The sequence below is a fragment of the Marmota marmota genome, unplaced genomic scaffold (assembly GCF_001458135.2).
Source record: "Marmota marmota marmota unplaced genomic scaffold, marMar, whole genome shotgun sequence".
Classification (NCBI taxonomy): domain Eukaryota; kingdom Metazoa; phylum Chordata; class Mammalia; order Rodentia; family Sciuridae; genus Marmota; species Marmota marmota.
Genome location: NW_026000037.1, coordinates 13,815,014 through 13,832,188, shown reverse-complemented (window position 1 = coordinate 13,832,188; position 17,175 = coordinate 13,815,014). Strand labels below are relative to the sequence as shown.

The window sequence follows — 17,175 nt, the reverse complement described above, 5'->3', positions numbered from 1 at the left end:
AGGACCGCTTCCTTCCCCCGTCTGGAACCCAGAATTCAGCCCTGAGTACGGTGCTTGCGCGGCTGGCAGAAACTGCAGCGCTGTAACCCTGCGTCTCTATCCCAGCGCACACTGCAGACTTTCGCCGCGGGGCGATTTGCTGAATAAGCAGTTACCCTCCGTGCGACAAACCTCTCGCGTTTGAGTCCCCGTAGCCGATCCTCATGCGATGGAAATCCTTCCTCCAGGTTCCGGAGCACCCCACTATTGCTGGAAATTCCTAACAATATATCCTTTAGCCGTCCTGACTTGTCATACTCCCACACAGTGAAGCAGCACACGGGGGTAATGCACTCCCCTCGCCGCCATCTTCCTCAAACCTTCGAGATTTTCTTTTTAATCCTTCAGTTCCCGAACTTCTGGCCTTAAACATAAGTAGTTCCTTTCTGAATCATAAATGGTGGTTTGTGTGGGTTTGTATATGATCAGTGGCCTCGTATGTGAGTTCCAATTTCTTTTATTTCTATGTTTTCCCAGATTTCTGAAATATTCACTTCACACTGAAAGTGTTATTACTTCTGCAGTCATACAAATTATTTTCAAAAACCAGCATAAGAAAACATAAAGCATAATGAATGTGAGTGGGGGAGACTGTCTTTAGGAAATTTGGGTACAATTCCAAGACACTTGAGATCTGTGACTTGTCCACATTTCTACTTGTCCTAACTCTCACATTGAAGGATGTTAATGTGACTTTCTGATGGTGTTAGTTCGAATGATCCACAAATTTCCCAAATCTGTCCTAGGAAAATCATCCCTTTCTGCAAATCTGGGTAAAGATGAACAGAGAAGGTAACACAAGGGAAAGACACTACAGAAGTTTCTAGAACCTTGGACCCATGCTCCACTTAGAACTCCTGTGAGTTACCTGAGCTAATAGGATAAAGAACATCTTACAACACATATTTCCGGACTAAGTACATCTAAGAAACCAGAATCAAAGGTGTCTGTATGTCCTATCTTGTTATTCCCTTACTGAAACACAACTAGGATTAAGGATTTCTAATTCAGAGCACACTCATCAATAAGCACAAGAGAGTATTGGATTCAGACATATATGCTCCAAGCCTTGGTTGTTTGTTTTGAGTATTCTCTGAGGCACAGAGTTTTCTGACCAGGGGTCACAGAATGCCTTTTAAAGTAGTTAATGGTCACCTTTTCCCTCACTTCCAATAGTGGCCTATTTATGTAAAAAAAATTACATGGTGAGACATAGAATCACTAGAGTCAGAGACAAGGGGTGGGGGAGAGAAAGGGGAAGAGAGAGAGAGAGAGAGAGAGAGAGAGAGAGAGAGAGAGAGAGAATATGAACCAACATGATCTTAGGAAAGAAAGGTCTTGAATAGTTGTGTATTTACAAGTATTCACAAGCAAAAAGTTGATAATATAACCCAAAACCTTTCATCTCATTCTAACACTCTTTCTCTTCATTGGAGAAGTTAAACTTGTTCAGAACACTCAGTAGCCAACACTTGATTCAATTGCTAAGGCTAGCCATGCCGTGTTGAAATGAAGAAATGGACATTGGCATGAATGAGAGTAGAGCAATATTTCAAATCGATTAGAGGCAGATTAAGCATTTTGCTTCTCAGAGAGATTCAATTCTTGGTCTTTTGCCATGTCTGTGTGAAGTCTTTACCCCAACCCAGTGTCAGATTTACCAGCAAATTTTCATCCATAAATATTATTAATAATATTAATTTTTAATATCTCACAAAATTTGTAAGAAACATGTGTGTGAATTATTACATTAATATTCATAAAATGGACAAAGTGAACACTTCAAAAGCAATCCTTTCCATATCAACAGCTTTATTATGATTTGCATTATTTTACAAATGGCTTTTAGAGATATGGTTTACTGGAGCAGTATATTTTTATCATTGTGGATTCCCTGACTGTCAAAAAAATTTCTTTTTGAAAAACACTTCAGAAGATATTCTGATTTAAAAAATAGAAGTGAATTCAACTTATACAAATTGAAACAATTCTAAAGTCAGACCTGAACATGTAAAAAGCAAATAAAATTTAGTTTAAGAAGAAAAATGGAAGCAATCTACAAGAGTTTTTTTAAAAGAATTTATGTATATAAAAAGAATTCTTGACTGCCTTAATCCATTATTAAAGGTGACCATTCATCCTTAGTAATCAGATCAATTTGTGCTGAAAATTTAGTTCTATATGTGTGAATTGGAAGTGATCTTATTAGTGTTCTACTACATCAAGTTTGATAAAATCCCCAATCCATTTCAGTTAAGTTTCTATTGATCCACTTAAGAGATCAATTTGGACTTGTTCGATTCTTTTGTCAAGGGATTTCATCTGGCTTGAGTTTAACATTATGAAATAAGTGTGATTTAAAAACATAAGAGAGAATGAAAACGAATCCAGACGAGTGCTGACAAGTATATGAACTCAAGTGTTTGAATTTCAGCATCTGATAAGACACTTCAAAATGGACTAGAAAAAAGGAGGACCAGGGGTCACAGAGTGTCTTTCAAAGTAGTTAATGGTCATCTCTTCCCTTACTTCCAATAGTGATCATATGCCTGTGTTATGTGATGATTTGAAACCTGACAATCAAAATATAGCTTTAGCTTCATTTTTTCAACATATTGCTTGTATACTTACACTGATGTTCATTAGCAGGGTGCGTCCTTCATATCTATTTTTTTTCAATTTCCTATTATTTCCTGCATTTCATGCTAATTTTTCCTAGAAGAGAAAAAGAATGGATTTTAAAGTGTATAGAGATCTCAAAGACAATTCCTGGAGTTCCAACTGATAATCATCTTTTCTTCCTCGGGAAGTTTCAGAAGTGGCCTTAGAATGAGAACTCCTTTTCCCTCAATTCCATTGTCTTATTTCATAAAACAAAGAACTATTTTCAGTAGGAAGCAGTATACAAAACCCTAAGTTCTTCCTGGTAAAGAATAGATATGTAGGTCTGCAGTAATTCTGCATTTATTTATTGTTTCAGGGAGGTTCAATTAAAGTGAGGACAAAGAGATTGGAGGTAGAGACTATGCATAATGCAGAAAAGTTAGAGTCTGTAGTTGATGGTCAGCATGTTACCTAATGCCATGTATCCACCAGTTTCCAGTTAGGAGAACAGAGTCACTAAAAATACCTTGGTAAGATGCCTGGCAACTGAAGCAGGGCATGTACTCACATGCACCTGTGCCATAGTTGTACACGTGTTCTAACAGCACAAAAAAAGGCATAGGGAACAGGGGCTGGGGTTGTGGCTCAGTGGTTGAGTGCTCGCCTAGCACGCATGAGGCACTGGGTTTGATCCTCAGCACCATATAAATATAAAAGATATTAACTATAAAGATAAATATAAAGATATTGTGCTCACCTAAAACTAACAAATAAATGTTAAAAAAAGCATAGGGAACATATGATGGTGACACCCTGGTCAAGGGGTCAAAGAAGATGCACCATTTTCATCGTAATTTTATTTCAATTATTACCATTAATTATTAAAGATTTTTTTAAAGGTTTCTCACATTTATGGGTTTACTAGATTAAAGGCAATGGACTAGTCAATAAAATTCAGGCTGACACACACAGAAAGTTTTGGGGTTCAACCCATTTCATTCTATGGATGAGTAAATTGAGACTAGAAAGTTTGCAAGGTTCATCCAGTGTACACACAATTATGTGACACAATGTGACATAAGAACATTCTATTCCATTTCACTCTCAGTGTTTTTCTGCTCTACTTTATTCCTCCTTGAAGAAACATTTTGACTTAAACTGCTGCACGAGTCTGCCTTTAAAATGCTTTGATCCTGCAACTGGCCTCATTGACATCTACCTTAGCAAATCTACTTTCTAAAGCTTAGTCCCGGGAGACTGGATGGCTTCTTGCTCCCCTAGAGACCATGCTGTAAGAGGAAGGTGACAAATATGATTTACCACATCCTTCCAATATAAGAATGTTCATCTTTACCCAATTTCCCCCAGAAACCCCAAGAATGTATTATATGCCATATATGACATTGGGCATCATATATGAAGAAAGGCACAAAGGAAGAGAGACCACCTCTCTGTTTTAGCATGATGTAAGACTTAGGTAATTTTACTGATCCATTCTGTTTTCTCATGTCACATTCAGCTCTCTTCACATCAGCTTTGTAATGATTGAAAATGCTTACTAAAGGACAGATTAAACATTCAGCTCAAATTTATTCCAGTAGGCAGAAAAATAAAGAGTGTGAAAGGGAAGGAATAAATTTTTTTTCTCAAAACTACGTACAGATAGGGGAAAAATTATAGCAATTGCAGACTAAGCTTTCCATATAACAAAACTTTAAACTGCAATACATTACAAACCAAAGTCTATTGTAAAATTTTACAATTTAAAATCAAACTCTGCTGGTGCAGTCATAATAAAAATCCGAATGCTGAGGTTTCTACACCACCCAATACCTGCTTTGCCTTCCATTTCCGAGGGATTTCTAAGATCACCTGAACTCATTACAACTGAATTTTGTCCAGTTGGTTAGTCCTGTTCATTTTTTACTAGTACTTTGTTATGACATGTAAAATATTAAGTTGCTGATGTCATTGACTCATGGTCATAGCAACACTTGGGAGTGTAATCAATCTTCAGAACAACTTGTTGTTTGTACAGTTACTGCCAGTGCTGCAATAAGGAGTTTTTCCTTTCATACTCTTGAAATCCCAGGAAAATTGCCTTTCTTTCTTCTGAATGGTGGGCTGTGCCTTCCCTGACTTTCTGGAAGAGACTGGTAGAAATGACTTACTTTCCATGAGCTTCTGAAGATGCAGTCCACGCTCCAGGAGTGTAGTAGCCATTCTACCATCTTATTTATCAGGTCAAGCAAGAGTGAGAGCAAAAGTGCATTTGGGCAAAGGTAAATAGAGTGGGCATAAGTGTAACTGTGTCAATTCCTAGAAGGTGGTTAGTGAAGAATGAGTGAGCTGAGAGGGAGGGGGTAATGAGTGTCTGCTGAACACACAGAGGCATCTCTGCTTTAGATGGCCACATTTGTGCTCTGCTTGATTTCTTCTCTTTCCTGTTGCTGAAAATCTCCACACACCTCTTCTCTTTACTGTGCACCTCGACTTCTACACATCCTTGTTTCCACTTGGCAATTACCTCAGTCCCTCTGTTCTTTCTGAAAGGAGAAGATTGACAAGCTCGTGAGTAAAACCTGAATCCAGGTGACTTCCCTTCTTCAAATTGCCTAGTATCTTACACAGCATATAATACATTCTCAGAATTTCCGGGAGAAATTGGATCATTTGTACAAGCCACCAGGGACAGAATGTAGGAGAGATCCCTGTCCCAACTCCTTCATTAATGGCAGCATTTTCTCAACAAGATGAAGAAACAGGGTTACTCTTGGTCTTTTCAGGTGGCCTTGTGAGGTCCACTGTGCTTACTTGTCTCATAAATTTTCTTAATGTTCATTTCAGCTAGATGTCATAGAGGAGAAGAGAGAACAACTCTGATTTCCCTCAGGTCTGAGCACCCATTTCACTGAACTTGAGAACTTAGTAATGGTCATGGAAGAGACTAAAAGGTGATAAAATGATGGGACATACAAACTTGTGAGAAAAAAATGTTCACGGAAATTGAGTCATTTGTCATAAAGAAATGAAAGAAGAACAGGAATGATGGATGTCTGGTGACAGAGATTCTAGCCAACCAGCTCCCAGTGTGTGGAATGAAAACACAAATCAGCTAAAAGAGCATGGGATGGAAATATGAACCCCCAATTTTATCATTATCCCCTTAGTTGTGAGGCAAAGACAGCGATTCGCTGATCTCACATGTCAAATTCACATTGTATTTTACAATCATAATTTTAAAAATTCTGTTTATTTTTAAATTGATAAAGAATTATTCTGTATGTTTATGGATTACAACATGCATATATTTTGATCCATGTATATACCATAGAAAGATTAAATAACATAAAGATCAAATACCATACCCATCATCTCACCAACCTATCATTTACTTTTTATAGTGAGAACATTAGAAGTCTATTCTTTCCACAGTTTCAAAATATACTACACATTATTTACTAACTGTGGTCAACATGCAGTCGAAGAGATCACTAAAGTGTATTTTATCATCTAACTTGGTCAAATCTCTCCTTTCCCATTGCTCTCCACACCCCAGTCTCTGGGAGCCTCCTTTCTACCCTCTGTTTCTACAAGACTGACGTCTTTAGACACCATATGGAAAATGAGATCACGTAACATTTATCTTTTTGTGCCTGTCTTATTTCACATTGCATAGCGTTCTCCATGTCTATCTCTATTGTTGCAAATGACTGAATCTCCGATTGACAACTGAGTTGAAAGACTGAACAGAATTCCATTGAGTATATACACCACCTTTTCTTTATCCATCCATCTATTGATGGAAACTTAGGTTGCTTACATATCTTGGCTATTGTGAACAATAAACATGGAAACACAGACGACTCTTTGACATATCCATTTCAGCTCCTTTGGTGATATACTCAGAAGTGGGTCCGATCATAATTTTTAAGATTTCTCTCCAGTGCCACCTCCTTTGTGCAGGCTTCCCTATTTCTTCTGCTACTTAACCCTTCCATCTCACACCTTTCTAGACACACTTGTCTCTTCTGTTGCACTTATAATCTGCTATCAGTTATAGCAGTTTTCATTCAACTGTATTGCTTTCATGGTGAGTTAATTTCATAGCAGATCTAACCTCCTTAAAAACATGAATTAGGTTCTTTTAATAATTTGGTAATAAAAAATCTGTCACAGTGCTTCATGCATAATTAGAGCTCAATAAGTATTTAAAAATTAAAGAAGGTTATTAGAGAAGTACATAGTTTTTTTTCTGTTTTTTTTTTTGAAACAAAGCCTTTAGCAGAAGAGGTTGAATGTGCATGGACCTCTGTGGGGCATGAGGAAATGGTCAACCCAGGTGATGTAGCCTTATTGCTCCAGTTGAGAATATTACTCCAGCTTCTTGCTTTTTTCTGCCATCTTCCCAGATTTTATAATTCTCAACAATTTTAACCAACAAAAGATACAGTCACGTTGCTTAAGGATGGAGACATGTTCTATGTGATGTGTCATTAGGTGAGTACATGGCTGTGTAAGCATCACAGAGTGTACTTATCCCAAGCTCCATGTTGCAGCCTCCTCCACACCTCTTCTGTACAGAAAGCCCGTTGCATCTAGGCTGCAAACCTGTATAGCAGGTTGCCATGCTGAATAATGTAAGCAATTGTAACACAGTGCTTAGAATGTGTGCATCTGAACATATCTAAACAGAATGGGTACACCAAAAGTACTACATAAAAGGTAAAAAATGGCACTCCTGTTTAGGACACTTACCATGAATGTAAGTTGCAGGATTGGAAGTTGAGTGAGTGGTATGTGAATGTGAAGTCCGAGGACATGACTGTACACTACTATGGAACTTATAAACACTTTGGTGACACTAACTTGACCAAAAGCCATTTTTTTCAATGATAAATGAACCTTAGACTATGGTAACTTTTTAGTTTATAAAACTTTTAGACTTTCTTTTTAATTCTCTGATTCTTACAACATTTAACTTGAAACACAAATTGTACAGCGATACAAGATATTTTCTTTATATCTTTATTCTTTAGTTTTTCTATTTTGTGAATTTTTAATTTTCCAAAATGTTTTACTTTTTAGACATTTTTTGTTGTCGTTGTTAAAAACGAAGACACAAACACATGGTAGCCCATGCCTACGCAGGGTCAGGATCATTAGTGTCACCATCTTGTACCTCCATGCATGCCTTGCCTGCTGGAAGGTCTTCAGGGCAGTAGTGTGCATGAGGTTGCCACCTCTTTTGGAATCCCTCCTGAAGGACCTGTCACCATTTTATTGCTTATTATTATTATTTTTATTAATAAGTAGAAGGAGTTCACTCTATAATAACAATAAATAGTATGGTAAACATGCAAACCAGAATCAAGTATTATGTGCTGTACGTAATTGTACATGCTATTGTTTTTATGACTGGTAGCATCCTAGGTTTGTTTATGCCAGCATCTCCGCAAACATGAGTCATGGGTTTCTACATTATGATGGATATGTCACCAGGTAATGGGAATTTTTCAGCTCCCTTATAATCTTATGGGACCACTGTTATATATTCAGTCCAGCCTTGACTGAAAGGTTGTTATGCAGTAACTATTTAGTTGATATTTAAATTTAATATTTAGCAAGATCCAAATGAACTCAAGTAAGAAAATTGAAAGAGTGAAAAAAAAAATGAAGGTATCAGAGTGGTCCACTGTTACTCACATGGCTCACTGGCTTTTCAGTGGAATCCAGAGCACCAGATGGAACCACTGGATGAGCCGATTTCTTGGGCAAGAAAACTGAAGTACAACACTGTGTTACTATAGAAACAGAGTAATACCCAGAATATGCTTCCTTTTACAGTTGGAAATTAACCTACAGGGACAGGAAAAGTTCATCTGTTCATTCATTTTCTTTTTATGACCAGTCATAATTCCTATGAATTAGTTACCAATGAAAATATTCTGAAATAGTTCTTTACTCCTTACTCTAGGTACATGCAATATTATTACCTTTGCATAAAGAGAATCAGAAATGAAATGTTGACCACTTTGACATGTCCAGTATCTCCTTATCTCCCTGACATTCTCTACCGGTGCCCTCACTTTCTTCTTAAATCTTATTGAGAAGACAAGTATCATTTTTTGGAAGGAGTTTTGGTGAAAATATCAGAATTTTAAATGCACACATAAGGAAAGAAACAATTTATTGTGTTGGGATAAGAGGCCTATTTAACAGTGCTCAAATCTGAGTCTGTGGCTGACTCCCTGGTCCGCGTACTAGGCCAGTTCATGGCATTCAACAGCAGAGGATGATACACAGGACTTTGAAATATGTGTTCAAGTTTAAGGGCTGTCTTGAATACCGGTTTCTTAAATAAGTTTTTATCCTGAGTCATATTGTATCCTGGCCCCATGAAGGGAGACCGACCCCATCGTAGATGAATAGGCCCTGTATGTTCTAAATGAGTAGAATATTGACCCCTACACTTTGCAGCGGGGTGGCGGAGCAGAATGGTGGGGATGACTTATGAGGTGAGTCTCCCACATTAATTTAGGTGACATACTCTTCCCTCCACAAATAGCTTCCATGTACTCTGCCCACACAGCAAGCACCTTCTTCTGAGTCAGCAGAACATTGGCTCACTTCCACCCTTAAATAACCAGCTCTTAAACAGCCGCATGGACAGGCCTATAGATGCCAGAAAGGAGAGAGACCTTGTGTTTGTCAGATTTCACATTTCACATAAGCCTTTTAATGCTTCTATTTAATTAAAATATTAATTTTTGGCATGTTCTCATTAGAAATAAAAATATGCAGATTAAAAAACAAATATATACATCTGTGTGTATATATACAGGGGTGTGAGCATGTACCTCATAACACACCAAGAATATGAAAGATATGGAAATACAAAGGAACATGAGGACAGAGCCAGAAATTAGACCAGGGAACTGAACAACCCAAAATGGCTCTGGTTCTTTATTTAAGGGGGAGTTCATCAAAGGCAAGGATAAGGCTTCAGAGGAAGAGTTTAGGTGCTTGCTTCTCCTTGTGGCAGGGGTCTTGCAGCAAAGAGGTTGATTGGCATCTCAGCAAGCCACATCCATCTGCAAAAGGCTGTGTGACTGTGGTTCCAGCGGGTCCCCCCATCTCAGGTGCAGTGCTGAACTTAGAGGGAACTAAGTAGGAAGTCACATGGATTGGGCATTCTCAAACCTGCAGGGTTGCCCTGGGAGTTCCTGACATCAGACAGTCCTACCTAATGGCTTCCTGGACGATTTTAGTTCACACAGAGTTCATGGTTGATTCCCGGCACTGTTGTGTCCTGTAGTCATACTTTGGGGTGATATGTTTGTTGAGTCCTATCATAACATCCAATTCTTTATTCATTATGGAACTCATCATATTAGGTCACAAATGTTTTGAATTTGCTACCAGATTTTGAGAATCTCAAGAACAGATACTATGGCTTATTCAACTTTTTGTTTCTCAGGAATGTTAACCTAAGTGTTAAGATGCTAAGTATTTAAACATCAGCAACATTATCTTTCACCACTAATGTTTGCTTATTTCATTTTTTTTCTTTTGAACTTAAAGTGGTAATATACTGTAATAATGAAGCTGATGTAGGCTATAATCTAAGTTTTGTTAATGGTCCTACTGCTCAGAAAACCATACTTCAAAGGCTATTGCTTTGGCATTCCAAGAGCTTTGAGCTATACCAGAACCAAGGTCTTCTTGACTGGCCCCTACCCTCAGTTCTCTCACCCTTCTTTTCCCCCAAAGTACAGGAAGGAGTTTTCTTTAAATGCTCCTCATCTGACTAAATACCACTCATCTCTTCACCCTCCCATAACCAGTCACCACCTGCTTCTTCCAGAAACCTCAAACCCTTATTCTTTTCTATAGCTTATGATACTAGATGAACTTAACCATCTGGATTTTCTTTGAATCTTCTATTTTGTCCGACTCCCACATATACGTATATAATAAACTTGTATGTCTTTTCTCCAATTAATCTGTCTACTGTTTGTTCCAGAGATTAAAATGATCCAAATTTCAGAGAATAGTTTTAACTTCTCTACAGCTCCTTTTCCAATGCTGCTGATATGGAACTGAAAAATCCTATAGGAGACCAGAAAGTATATCTTCATTTTTGAAATGCATTACCTTTTGATATCATTTTCACATTTTTCCACACCAAAATATGAGAGTAAGAGAACAGAGTAGGTCACCCCAAAATAGGCCCCTTTGGCATTAAGATTATTTTTGAGAAATTGCAGATAAGGAAAAATTCTGAAAATAGAGGAGAACCTGTCATTTTGTAAGGAAAATTTACCTCTATAGAGGACATCTCCAATTGTAAGAGTATCTCTCTCTTTGTGCCAGGACAGAAGGAGGAGTGTGAATCATGTGAAGACACTGATTGAAATCTGCAAAACCAGCCTTACTCTTGTTTACTGTAATTTCTCTGTTCACCTCTCTATTACTGGTCCCTCAAACCCTTCTTGTTTTGTTTCAGTGAGGTGGCTCAGCATGTCCCTGGGCATCTCCCATGTATACATGAGCAATACATGCCAATGAACTTCTTGCTTTCCTCTGACTAACTTATCTTTTGTTATATCTTGACAAAGAACTCAGAAAAAGTAGAGAGAAAAAAATGTATTTTCCTCCTATGTACAAAGCAGAAATTATTTAGCAGATTGGTTTTTATTTGAAATACAATTTCTTAAATGTCAACAAGAAAAGACTGTGTGTTCTCATGTGTGTGTCTTCAGAAGCGTGGAGTACTCATAGAGGCAAGCTCACATGACCCTTTAAGGGTATAAGTTTCTTTTTTAATCTACAAAATAAATAAGTGCCAGAGCAAAGCCTCCTAGAACATACTGAAGATTTTGTGTCAAGATCATTAATACGTGAAAGCTATTTAGAAATAATAGCTTTGGAGTAAATCAATGGAAAATTGGAGGAAATAAGTATCCCTGCCCTTCAAAAATCCAACAATGGTCAGCATTGCTTCTGTGTTTTCTTTTTAACATTTCATGCATACAAAGTTTAGGATAATGTTTAATAAGGAAAAAAAAAAGTAAGACTTTAGTTTTCTAGAACATTGGCCACTTACTCTCTTGCTGATGTTTCTCAAGTGTTTCTGTTTTTGAGGGAAAACATAGTCACTCCTCAGCTAGTCTTTAAAGCAAAGGCTGATCTATACCTGGCCAGCAGAGTCACTAGGAAGGGATGGAATTCCATTTTGTGTTCATCTGGAATTTTCTCTTTGGTTCAATCTTGACAAGAAGCCAAGATGGCTTCTTGCTTTGGTTTTGAGGTCTCTGAGGGCAGGCAATTGCATAGGAGCATAAGAGCATTTGCCATGACTCACCTCCTTTTTTGTTGTCACTGATGATTGCACAAAAAGTAAACAGTTTTCCTACAGTGCTCAATAGCCTCAAATGTGCCAGGGCAAGGACCGCTTTTCAAGAAGATGAAATAAAACATATGGAAGAAAACTAAGAACTCTTGTCAGAATTATTCCACTGTGAAATTAGTTACATTCCACAAGAAAATATAATCATTCCAGGGGTTTCTTTCTTCAGTGACTCTCACATAAACTGCAGCAGGGAAAAAACCTGGTGTTCGGCATCATAAGCTGTCAGTGCCATTGGCTACCAAAACCCATTCATATTTGATTATTTTCAGTCCATTGCAATTTCTATACAGCCCTGGTGTATATTTCCTTGGTTCATTGAATAAAACATTCGAATCCGTCTGTGATCTTATTGCCGTTGTCCCTGTTATAATTAACACAGCAACAGATTAAAAAAATACAACTTAAAATAAGTGGTGTAAAATTCACTTCCAAACAGAATACACATAAAAAAAGATTATCCAACAGAGAGCTGCCAAATGTACTGTAAACTGGAAGAGTTTCAACATCCTTTAAACACTCGGCTAGAAGCTAACTGAACCACATCTCTGCTGTCAACAGAGCATGAAACTCCAAGACTTCTGCAGTTTCCATCTAGTCTCTGCCAGATAAAACTAAAGACTTCCATGGGGTGAATACATATTTTTAATTTTAATGGCATTGTCCATTTCTTTTTGGTAATCAATGTGTATCCTTCTTGAGAATGTCCACATCGTTTATGAATGTGACATTCTGAAAACTGCTATAGTCTGCCCCAACTTGTGTTATCATTCTCTTCTCCACAAAGCCCTTCTTGGATGCATGAAGTTGTGACTGTTATGCTATGAAGGACACTTAGTAGGTCTCATCATTTTTCCTAGAATGTGTGATAGAAAACACAAACACATGCATGTGTGTGTGTGTGCGCGCGCACACACACACACACACACAGTAGCTAAAGAGGAAGCTGAATGTCACAGTAAATCCTACTCAAAATTCTCCATTGAAAATCTATTTCTTATCAACTCAAAATTTCAGGATCTGGCCGTAAAGGGCCTATACAGTGTAAGCCTAGATTATCTTTCCAGTCTGTTTTTACCAGTCTCCTAAATGTGTCTCATATTCCTAGCAAACCAGGCTATATGGTCCCTGTGTCGCCTGGGCTTTCCTACTGTCTGATCCTGCCCTCTGGATAGCAGAGCATCAGGGCTCTGGACACCACTAGTCTGGAGTATGGGGTGTTAGATGTTTGGCTCAGGAAGAAGACAGGCAGGGAAGTGGAGGAGAGGTGCCCCTTGAAGTCAGTGGATAGCAGTTGGGGCTGAGGCGGGTGATCTGTATCAGAGCATCTCTCAGATTGCTGATGAGAAAAGTGGTGCACCCCATAGGAAGAATCTGACCATTTGAATGCTGTGGAAATAAAATTTCTGTAATAAAACCAGGAAGACAGATAGGGCAGGAGACATGTTTCACAAGGTAAGGTCTGAGGTGTGGTCTGAGGTTGTGAGATAAATGACTTTTCCTAGAGGGACTGCTTCTCTGGTGACTGAAAAAAAGTTCTCAAGGATGTGAAAGGAAATGAATGCCACCTGGGTGCTTATAATCATGACATTCTTCATGCATTGAATACCTTCCTCTTCCCTGTCAAATTGTATCAATTCTTCCAGGTCAAATGTCAACTCTTCCATGAAGCCTTTTTCTATCCCTTCAAAAAAGGCCATCCTAATCTTCTGCATACTATCATTGTTGGAACTTCTGGAAGGCCTTCTTTACTGTGTGTATTACAGTCTGGTTTATTTGTCTCATGATTTTGCTACATTATATGCACTGTAAATTATAGATTTGCTCTGAATCATTGTAGCAACTATGAGCCATGTCACATAACTGTTACTCAACAAATATTGTTAACATCATTTAAACTAACATCTGCAGGGAAATCAAATATTTACATGATCTATGGAACAATAAAATGGTATCAAAGTCCAAATATATCCATGGACCCTCTCACAGTTGGCCAATATTGTTGGAATTCCTTCAATATGGTTTATAGAGATAAGAAGATTTGTTCAGCTTATATTGAATATTGACTTACAATTTCCCATGGACCTAAATTTTTTCAGTTGTTTGGCATAACCAGGAGACCATCTCATTCCACCTAAAAGTCTGATACCAAAAATAATTTAGCTTGTGCAATGATTAAAATGTAGTTTGTTTCCATATTTAATTTAGCTATTTTTTCATTTTGTTAAATACATCATTTTGTAAGCATATACTGGAAATATGTATTTCTTATAAGATTACTATTGGATACACAGAAAATACTTTAGTATCAGGAATAAAATTCTTGAATGTTCTCCATGTTAGCTGCTAGGAAAATTGAGGTTAAATTTTCAGCCAAGACTATTGGACATTATGAAAAACATTGTATGATTAAATATTATCCTGTTAGGGTCTGTAAACAAGTCAGGATGGCGCCTGGCATTTTGCCAGAGGGAGTGGTTTGTGAAGTAACGCCAGCGAGCCATTAAGTGTGGAGATTCCTTATTGGTTGACGGCTGTATCTAGTTTATGTTAATTAAGATAAGCTGTGTGGAATGTATATGTACCCCTCCTGTCCTACAATAAACGGCTCCCACTCCTGCTGTATCAATCTACACAAGTTCCTCGTCACCCCCTGGTTATTTTGCTGCAGCCGGACTGCGGCATTACCCCTTAATTTTTAAAAAATTTTTTCTACTTATTTTCTCTTTCTCCAATTTCTTACTTTAAATATGTTCAAAAATGCACAGTATAAATAACACAGAAAATTAAAATGGTCTATATTGACTTATCCTCCATTATCTTAAAGTCAAATATGTTATATGTGTGTGATATTATTAAATGACAAAGAAATGACCATTTGTGAGACATTTTCTTGAAAGCAAATTGATTTTGAAACTAGCCTCAGAAAAGATCTATCAATCAGACAAGACATTTATTCACTTTTGGCCCTTACTTTCTCCTCTGAAAGGTAAGATAAATAAAACTCTCACCTGCCCATCTGCCTCATTTTTATAATTCCACATAAAACATAAAGATAAGAAAGCTTGGCTTTCAAAATATCTTTTATTATTTACAGAGCTGGAAGATTATTAAAAATGCAGAGTGCTCATATTCATTAAGGATGTCGCTCTCCAAGGCTGCAGAAATGCATCAAGAAAATAAACCATAAATGGGACCCAGTGTTAACCATTTATCTCTCCAAAGAACCTCCTTGAGCACTGCACTTTAAAATGAAAGTTTAGAATTTGAAGCTGAATAACACCAAAATCATCATAAAGGGGATGCATATCTGTCCTCATTTAATTTAATGTTCATTTTAGCTAAATGTCATAGAGGAGAAGAGAGAACAACTCTGATTTCCCTCAGGTCTGAGCACCCATTTCACTGAACTTAGAGAACTTAGTAATGGTCATGGAAGAGACTAAAAGGTGATAAAATGATGGGGCATATAAACTTGTGAGAAAAAAATGTTCACGGAAATTGAGTCATTTGTCATAAAGAAATGAAAGAAGAACAGGCATGATGAATGTCTGGTGACAGAGATTCTAGCCAACCAGCTCCCAGTGTGTGGAATGAAAACACAAATCAGCTAAAAGAGCATGGGATGGAAATATGAACCCCCAATTTTATCATTATCCCCTTAGTTGTGAGGCAAAGACAGCGATTCGTTGATCTCACATGTCAAATTCACATTGTGTTTTACAATCATAGTTTTAAAAATTCTGTTTATTTTTAAATTGATAAAGAATTATTCTGTGTGTTTATGGATTACAACATGCATATATGAAATAAGCAAACATTAGCGGTGAAAGATAATGTTGCTGATATTTAAATACTTAGCATCTTAACACTTAGGTTAACATTCCTGAGAAACAAAAAGTTGAATAAGCCATAGTATCTGTTCTTGAGATTCTCAAAATCTAGTAGCAAATTCAAAACATTTGTGACCTAATATGATGAGTTCCATAATGAATAAAGAATTGGATGTTATGATAGGACTCAACAAACATATCACCCCAAAGTATGACTACAGGACACAACAGTGCCGGGAATCAACCATGAACTCTGTGTGAACTAAAATCGTCCAGGAAGCCATTAGGTAGGACTGTCTGATGTCAGGAACTCCCAGGGCAACCCTGCAGGTTTGAGAATGCCCAATCCATGTGACTTCCTACTTAGTTCCCTCTAAGTTCAGCACTGCACCTGAGATGGGGGGACCCGCTGGAACCACAGTCACACAGCCTTTTGCAGATGGATGTGGCTTGCTGAGATGCCAATCAACCTCTTTGCTGCAAGACCCCTGCCACAAGGAGAAGCAAGCACCTAAACTCTTCCTCTGAAGCCTTATCCTTGCCTTTGATGAACTCCCCCTTAAATAAAGAACCAAAGCCATTTTGGGTTGTTCAGTTCCCTGGTCTAATTTCTGGCTCTGACTCTTATTCTTCATTAATAATTTCAGACTTTCAATTTCTCAGGCAGCTCATACCCTCTGAGCAGAAATCTACCTTGGCAGGGTGCTGGCCACCCCGCAATACACCAGAACATGCCACCCTTACTCTGCCTCTGTAGTATATTAATTATTTTGAAGTGGTTTTCCTGAGAGACTGCAGACACAGTAGTACCGAAAATTGCCCATCTGTAAGAGAAACTGACATAAGGAAAGAAAATTTCCATTTGTGAAGGTGTCTCCCTCTCCAAAACCTCTGTGGACAGGGAGAGGGGTGAATAAATGCGGAGGGTATTGATTTAAATTTGCGTAAAACCTTACCTTCGTTTAAGGAGCATTTCCTGGTCATCTCAACTGGCTTTTACCTGTAGCCTCTTCTTTTGTTTCAGAGAACAAAGGTATTTAAGCCTGAAGTTCAAATGTTTTCTTTGAGATCTAGTGGAGAGAATTACTCATTTCCTGGATGTCTCCTGTGTACATCTGGAAATACACATGTTAATAAGCTTCATTTTTTTTCCCTCCTTTTAAAGTTCCAGGGGACGTTATTATAAACAAAGTCAAAAATCAAAAAGCAATGGAAAATCTTAGTTCTCAACAAAACCAAAAATTTTAATTTTTCTAATATGTAAAGAGCATGTATAAATTTTACCAA

At 37.7% G+C, this 17,175-nt stretch overlaps 1 long non-coding RNA gene across 1 annotated transcript; it reads right to left on the bottom strand.

Moving 5' to 3' along the window:
* Positions 1-4,213: 4,213 nt before the first annotated feature.
* LOC125619344 lies at positions 4,214-16,951 on the bottom strand. Its single transcript, XR_007350843.1, has 2 exons — positions 16,845-16,951; positions 4,214-5,189 (listed from the first exon to the last, which is right to left on the bottom strand). It is a non-coding gene; the product is annotated as an uncharacterized LOC125619344 (long non-coding RNA).
* Positions 16,952-17,175: the final 224 nt, after the last annotated feature.